This window comes from Petaurus breviceps, unplaced genomic scaffold, assembly GCF_028583685.1.
Source record: "Petaurus breviceps papuanus isolate PSGF00001 unplaced genomic scaffold, PetGlider_PUasm1.0 115, whole genome shotgun sequence".
Lineage (NCBI taxonomy): Eukaryota > Metazoa > Chordata > Mammalia > Diprotodontia > Petauridae > Petaurus > Petaurus breviceps.
In genome coordinates, this window is record NW_027185612.1 from 3,853,335 (window position 1) to 3,862,187 (window position 8,853).

The following is an 8,853-nucleotide window of genomic DNA, read 5'->3' on the forward strand; positions in this document are numbered from 1 at the left end:
GCAAAACTGAAGGTCAAGGTATGTTTGGTACCTAGGGTACTTAGACTCCTTTTCTCTCCTTGCAGAAAATCTTTATATTTAAGTATAACTGATATTGAAGTTCTTATGTTTCTGACTTTCCCCCCCAACTATATCTCTTGTAAAATTACATTATCAATTGGCTGTGAAAATAGGTCATACTGAGATTGCTTTAATAGCATATCAGAGAGATACATAAGAGTTAGAGATAAATCACACAGATGCCTAACATATAGTAATTGCTTCAATAAGTTTGACTAATTTTATATCATCTATCTTCGGGATATATTTTCTTCTTTTTTTTTTTTTTTGGAGGAGGGAAGGCAGGACAATTGTGATTAAGTGACTTGCCCGAGATCACACAGCTAGGAAGTATTAAGAGTCTGAGGCCAGATTTGAATTAGGTACTCCTCACTCCAGGGCTGGAGCTCAATTCACTGTGTCACCTAGCCTCCCCTAGACTACATTTTCATTTTTAATGAAAGTTCAACTACATACAGTCAAGTGATTCAGGACTGACTACAAAGTCACCTACGAGTTTCTGCTTCTTAAAAACAGGAGATGTTTTTGCACATTTATTTGTATCCTCAGTGTTTAAGTGGGCCTGACATATAGTAAGTGCTTAATAAATGTTTACTGACTGCTTGTTACTGACTAATTTTTTGTGGTATTATTATTATTGGATATATTGGATGAAGATATGTAAAATTAAGTTTAAGTTTTCAACGTAATGGAAAAACACTGCTTTTGCAGAACACAGTAAGAAAATTAGACCTTTTTTAAAATTTCATAAAAACAAAATTCATAAAATGCTTCCCCTTTAGTTCTTGGACTCAGACAGGATAAAACCAAGTTTTCAAGACATTTATCTTTTTGGAAAACCAAAAATCAAAGGCAGGGATTATCCTCATTTTGTCTTACAATTGTCAATGTCCTCAAACATAGTTTTTTTTTTTTAATCATTGTTCATTCATTTTCAATTGTGTCAGACCCTTCATAACCCCATTTGGGGTTTTCTTGCCAAAGATACTGGAGTGGTTTGACATTTCCTTCTCCAGATCATTTTATAGATGAGGAAATGGAGGCAAATAGAGTTAAGTAATTTGTCCAAGTTCACACACCTGGGAACTTACCTTGAGGACAAATTTGAACTCAGGAAGGGGAATCTTCCTGACTCCAGGCCCAGCACTCTGTCCACTGAGCCATATAGCTGCCCTAAAGCTTGTTAAGGAGACCCTGTAAACATATTCCTTGACAGAGAGGCGACAACGTATATGGTCTGCATACTGTCACATTTTGTTGATTAGTCAAACTGGTGACAGGCAGAAAGGAAGTATATCAGCAAAAGAAACAAAATGAATTTTTTAATTAAAAAAATGTGTCGAATTGAAGACTAAAGATTCAGTCACTGTCAAAATACCAAAAAGCCAAAATACCATGTCAGAACTCCAATACCAAAGTGATAACCTTTTTTTTTTAAAGGTAATTATTATAATAGTATGAAGGACAAATGTTTACATCACTATGACCCTTTCAGAAATCAACAAACCTAAAAGATAAACAGGATATTAAGATCCTTAATAAAATTTGAGGGGTGGCCAGGCAGCACATTGAGTAAGAGCACCGGCCCCAGAGTTGGGATGACCTGGGATCAAATCCGGGCTCTGATACTTAGCACCACACCCAGAAATAACTAGCCGTGTAACTGTGAGCAAGTTACTTAACCCCAATTGCTTTAAAAAATAATAAAAAAAATAAAATTTGAGAAAAACTTTATGAGAAAAATCTCTAGTCACTACTGAATGTGAATAGAAAAGAATATACACAGGGTCAAAGTAGGAAATTGAACAAGTGGGGGGCAGAAAAGGATGGAGGGAAATAGTCTTTCACAATATATCTACTATGGAAACGTTTTGCGTAACTACACACATACAACCTATATCAAATTGCTTGTCTTCCCATTGAGGGTAGGTGAGGAGGGAAGAAGGGAAAGAATCTGGAAATCAAAGTTTTAAAAACAAATGTTAAAAAAAAATTTTTTTTACATGCAACCGGGAAATAGGATACACAGGCACTGGGGTATAGAAATCCATCTCACCCTACTAGAAAGCCAGGGGAAGGGTAAGAGGAAGATATGAGAGAACAGATTAGGGGAAGGGATATTCAGTAGGCCTGCTATCTTGGGTTGGAGGGTAAGGGAAAGATGAGGAAAAAATGTGTAACACAAAATCTTGTGGAAATGAATGTTGAAAACTAAAAATAAATAAAAGATTTAAAAAAGAAAAGAATATACACACACTCAGTCATACATGGCACTTCTTATAAATACAAGCCACGAGTTCTAAAAGCCTCTAACACCAATGCAGAACAGGAAAAATACTTAATTTGTTCTTTACTGAACACAAGACAATAGAAAATATATTGAGCAATGGTCATTCAAGTAGTATGTTTATTTGTACTTAATAAGTGTGTTTGATGTATTAAATGGAAATTTAATAGTTTAAGTCTAAACAGCTGGTGTGTCAAAGAACAAATCCTAGATAAACAGATAATTACAATAGAATAAAATAAGATAGTACTCCAAAACTTTTGAGAAAGAAATAAGGCTGTCCATGGGGAAAATATTTTACCACTTTTATCAATGCAGGAGAGAAAAAAATGATCAATTGTTCATTCAACTTAAAAAAAAATTCAGAACACTCAAATGTAAAATTGGTATTATGAAAGAGAACAAAAATAAAAACACTGAATTAACAAAACTATGAGCAATTTTTAAAAGAATGAATTAAACACTGAAACCTCACTTGATCAATTGAAGAGTAAAACAAAATGGCCAATTTAAAAAATGAAAAGAAGGATTCATAACAAAAGAGAAAATAAAACAAATTGTTAGGAACTATTATTCTCCATCATATGCCAACAAAACCTAGTAGTAACTTAGATTATTCGCAAAAATATGAAAAGAACAAGAAAGCGGGGCAGCTAGGTGGTGCAGTGAATAGAGCACTGGCCCTGGAGTCAGGAGTACCTGAGTTCAAATCCGGCCTCAGACACTTAACACAAAAACTAGCTGTGTGACCTTGGGCAAGTCACTTAACCCCAATTGCCCTCCCAAAAAAGCAAAAAAAAAAAAAAAAAAAGCTTCAATAATCCCATCTCAGAAAAAAAAAATGGAAGATATATATTCCACATAAAGCAGTAACTCTATAATGAAAAAGAGTCAGCTATAACATGTATTAACAAGTGACTGGTATCTAACAGTCAAATCACAATTCCCGAATTACATGAACTGTTCAAAACTTTCCCCTAACACCACCAAAAAAAAGTTTGGAAAATCTTACCAAATTTTTTTTCCAACTGAAGGCAAACAAATATAACAGTAGATATGAGTTTGCTAAACAAAGTCTAGAGTTTAAACCCTGCCTCAGATATTTAGCTGAATCTGAGCCTAGGTAGCGCTCTCTCAAGCCATAATGAAGATGATATTAGCAGAACTAAAATTAGACTTAATTGTAAAATGATTAATTTGGCTGAGCCAAAATAATAAAAAAAAAATGAAATTACCTAAATTTAAATTCAGACCCACTGCAAACTAACAGTCATTTTATAAAAATAGTAATGGCAACAAAATGTACATGGAGGAAAAAATGGCCATGCATCTCAAGAGAAGTAGGAAAAAAGAGGCTTAGTAGTACCAGATCTCAAACTATAACATAAAACAATAATTAGCAAGATTATTTGGTAATAGTTAAACAGAAAGGCTGTTCAATACAACATATTAAGTAAATAAGATACACAGGAAACACTCTCAGTGTTTGAAAAACTTAACCCATATACTTAAATAAGGAGCCTCCTACTCAACAAAAACTGCTAGAGAAAATGGAAATCTGCCAAAAAATTAAGAGAGTAACATCTAATGAGATACTACAATAAGCTGCAAATGGGTAATAACCAGTTAAATATCACATCATCAACAAATTAGAAAAGCAGGGAAACAAATACCTTTTATACCTTAAGGGAAGATTGACCAGGAGTCCTTCACTTTTTGCAATGAGGCTTCTATCCTCACTCAATTAAAAATGTTAGTCTAAAATAACTGATCAAATCTTAATTGCTAAATCTAATGCACTTTTCTCACACCCTTTGTCTTCTTAACCTCATTGCAATATCTCAACATTATGGATGATGACCTTCCCCATAATCTCTCCTTAGTCTCTCCTAATTCTTTTCCTGTCTTACTATTCCTTAGCTTGCTTTACTGGTTCATCATTCACATCATTCCTCCTTCCCCCACACGCCCAACAATAGTAGGTATACATATATCAAGGCTCTATTCTGGACCACATTTTGCTGAAAGAGAATAAATTAAGCCATGGGAACAGATAAAGACACCAAGACAGTATAGAAAAAAATGACAAATATCCAACCCAACCCTCTACTGAGTTCTAGACCTACGCATCACCTGCGGACATCTGCAAGTTGCTGTTACATGCATCTTTAACACCACGCATACAAATTTAACTCTTATCTTTCTCCCTGAAGGATCCCTTTTACATAACTTACCCATTTCTATTGAGGGCACCAATATTTTTTCCATCTCCCAGGTTCATATCCCCCATATTATTCAGCACAATTCATACTGACTAATCCCAAACATCTAGTCAACTGAATAATCTTGTCATTTCAACCCCTCCCCAATATCACTTGAATCCAACCTCTTTTTCTGTTCATACAACTAGTATCTTAGTTCAGGCCATCACTTTTACACTTGGAATATTGTAAGAACCTCCTAAATATTTTCTCTGTATTGTCTTTTTCATTCCAAATCAACCTCTACACAGATGCTTAAGTGATTTTCATAACCATGTTACCCTGTCAGTTCCATACTCAAACTCTTAATTCCTCCCTATAGCTTCAAGGATCAAATGTAAACTCCTGCAATAGGCCTTTAAAATCCTTCACAGCTTGGCATCAAGATTTAGTTTTCATACACATTATTCCACTCCATACATAATACAGTCAACCTTGTCAAACTGGCCTACTCTCTGTACCTCTCTACCCCTGTGCCTTTGCACTGGCTATGTGCCTCAATATTTATTAAGCAGCTACCATGAGGCAGAAACTATGCTAGGTGCTAGGGATTCAAACAGAGGCAAAAAGACAGTCCCTTACACCTCAAGGAGCTTAAAATCTAATGGGTGAGACAACATGCAAACAAATGTACACAAAGCAAATTATATTCACGATAAATAGGAGATAATTAACAGAGAGAAAGTACTAGAATTAAGAGGCTTTCTGTAAGATGTGAGACTTAAAGATAGGACCTGAAGGAAGTTAGGAAGATCAACATTCCAGGCAGAGGAGGGAGAGTATTCTAGGTATAACGGACAGCCAAAGAGAACTCCAGGAGGAGAAAGATGGGAGTACCATGTTCATAAAACAGCAAGGAATCGAGTGTGACTGACTAGATCAAAGGGTACGTGCTGAAGGTAAGGGGTAAGAAGACTAAAAAGGTAAATGGGAGCTAGGTTATAAAGGGTTTTGAATGCCAGAGCATTTTTTGTTTTATCTGAGACAACAGGAAGTCACTGGAGTAAACTGGGTATGGTGGGAGAGGGGGGATTATATGGTATGGTTGGACCTGCACTTTAAGGGAAATCATTTTAATGACCAAATAAAGGATGGCCGGAAGGAGAGACTTAAGGTAGGAAGATTCACCAGGAAGTTTTTGCAAGAATCCAGGTATAAAGTGATGACTGCCTGCATTACAATGGAGGCAGCATCAGAGAAGAAAATGGGACATATTTTTGAGAGATGTTGCAAAGGTAAAATTGACAGGTCTTGGCAACAGAATGGATATGAGGGGGAAGAAAAAATGAAGAATCTGGATGATTCCTAGGTTGCTAACCAGGACAGAGAAGATGGTGTTACAGTGACATGGAAGGTAGTAGGGGAGAGAGTTTAGGATGAAAAGATTAGTTCCTTTTGGGAACTGTCGAATTTAAGATGTTTACTGGATATCTAGTTCAAGATGTATGAAAGACAGTTGAAGGTGTTACATTGGAAGTCAACAGAGTTTGGGGCAGGAGAGACAGATATGAAAAAGTCATCAGCATAGGAATAGCAATTAAATCCATGGGAGCTGATGAGATCACCAAGTGAAGTGGCAAAGAAGGAGAAAAGAAGAGGGCCCAGGACAAAATCCTGAGGGACTTGGGGGAGGCTAGGTGGCACAGTGAATAGAGCACCGGACCTGGAGTCAGGAGGACCTGAGTTCAAATTTGGCCTCAGACACTAAATCAAAATTAGCCGCGTGACCTTGGGTAAGTCACTTAATCCCAAATGCCCTGCCTTCCCCCTGCAAAACGCAAAAAAAAAAAAAAAGAAAAAGAAAAAAAAACTCTGAGGGACACTTAAGATGTGATCTGGAAGAGAATCCAGCACAGGAAACTGAGAAGGAGCAGTTAGGTGGGAGGAAAACCAGGAGTGGATAGTATCACAAAAACCTAGAGAGAAAAGAATGTCAAGGAGGAGAGAGTGATCAACAAGTTCAAAGGCTGCAGAGATGTCAAGGAGAATGGGAATGAAGAAAAGACCATAGAATTCAGCAAATAAGAAATCATTAGTAACTTTGGGGAGAGCAGTTTTGGTGGAAATATAAGGTCAGGGTACAGATTATAAGAGGTTAAGAAAGGAGTGAAAGGAGAAAAATCAGAGGCATCTATTCTAGATAGCCTTTGAGACATTTAGCTACAAAGGGCAGAAGAGATATAGGATAACAGTATGGAAGGAAGAATCAAGAGAGGGTTTTTTCAGGAGGGGAAAGAGGACATAGTCAAGTTTGTAAGCAGAAGGAAATAAACCAGTAGACAAGGGTGAAAATAAATCAAAGAAGAGAGATGTCAGAGGGCACAATCTGGTGGAAGACAAAGAATGGAGAAATGGAACCACCTGAAGAAGTTACAATAGTTAGCCATTGTAAGGCATAAAGCTACTTCATCATAGGAGACAGGAGGGAAGGAGAAATGGCAGAGGGCATCTGAATGATATATGGAAAAAAGAGAGCTCCTGGCAAACAGCCTCAATTTTTTCTATATAGAAGGCAAAGTTGTAAGCTAAGAATGTGGTGATAGAAGGAGCTATGCATGGAAGATTTGAGGAGGGATGAAATAAAGTAAGACCATCTAGCAGCTGTGTAGGTCCATTTGAGTTTATACATCATAAATCTGTAATGGACTTAGTAATAGTTGCATGATTTTCTCCACCTTGGTTCAGCAAAGTGTACAAATCAAATTGGTTGACAATGGGGTCAGAATGAGAAGAAGAGGTAAGTGGCTGACACAGGGGAAAGGGCCATGGGATTTGAGATATGGTATGCACAAAGAGTAGAGTTTTCTATGGCAATGCAAAGGGAGAGGTGAAAAGCCAATTGACTATGGTCAGATAAGGGGATTTAATGCACTTCCATCTCTCTTCTCCTTTACAGAATTTCTCTTCCTATAAAACGCAGTTCAAGTACAACCTTTGCATGAAACCTTTCATGATCCCCTCCCTTGACAAACTTTGTATTTGAATGGCATATACTTACATAGGTACATGCTCTCTACTCCCACATCTCAACAGGATCATAAGCTGTTTTAAGAGAAGGGACTTTCACTTTTGTCTTGGTATCCACAAGCAGAAGTGCATGCCTTTTAAAAAAAGACTGTCAACTGATTTGCTCTATAAAGGATACAAAAGAATGGCGACAATAACCAAGGAGAGAAAAATACAAGTGAAAACCACAAGTCAGTAGCATTTGTTTGAGTTCAAAGGATGACCTTATCATCTTAAAGTTAGAGATGTAAATCAAACATATGCCAATAATTTAACTGATTGTGTTAATACAGGATACAAGGAATTGGAACCAAATGCAGACATTAGTTAATAGAGAGCTGGATAGAAGCAAACACTAAAGCTATCCCTTTAATTCATTCTCGACTCAGGAGATGAGTAAAAGTACACTAATTAGTATTACTACCAAAGCTGAGAAAAGCCATAGACATTGCGAAATTATTAAAGCATCATAACATGTTAGAGATAGAATAAACTTTATAGTTTATCTAAGCCAATGACTTCAGTGCAGGGATGAGCAAAAAGAAGGACCAGAAGGATGTCTAACCTATCAACAAACAACTTCTGATGCCCAATTATGTACGGCAATACATACAAATATGAAAGTGAGATACTTTCTACCCCTAAGTAGCTGACGTTCTATAGAGGGGACACAACCAGTTCACAAACAAGTAAATATCTGAGGTCTCTAAGTTGGTCAAGAACAAAGATGAGACTAAAACTCCAATTTCAACTCCAGTTCCCTTTCCTCTGCACCACAAGGATTTGTATCATAATCTGAATTCTGAGAGAAATCCTAGGTAGAATGTGATTCTGCCAGTGATTCTGGAAAGAAATTTTCAATCAGAGCCAACACTCAAACTAGAGTGAGATCAACCAACTGCCAAAAGTTTGTTATTAGTGAATAAGGTACCCAATATAACCTAAATTTCTCTTTAAAAGTTTTCTCCATAGATATTTAATACAGTATTTAATAATAATGCTTTATGTTTATCTCTTAAGTGACAATTTCTATTTTTGTAGGAGAAAAAAGTGATTTCAAGTTAATAATATCAACATGCAAAGTCAATTATCACTCAGCAAAAATAGATCACCAATAATAGAGCACTGGCTCCAGAGTCAGGAGGACCCGAGTTCAAATCCAGACTCAGACACTTAACACAAAACTAGCCATGTGACCTTGGGCAAGTCACTTAACCCCAACTGCCCAACCTCCCCCCC

General features: G+C 36.7%; 1 protein-coding gene across 9 annotated transcripts in view; it reads right to left on the reverse strand.

Moving 5' to 3' along the window:
- Positions 1 to 8,853, reverse strand: part of KMT2C (lysine methyltransferase 2C) — a 336,336-nt gene that overhangs the window by 255,269 nt on the left and 72,214 nt on the right. The window lies entirely within an intron of this gene.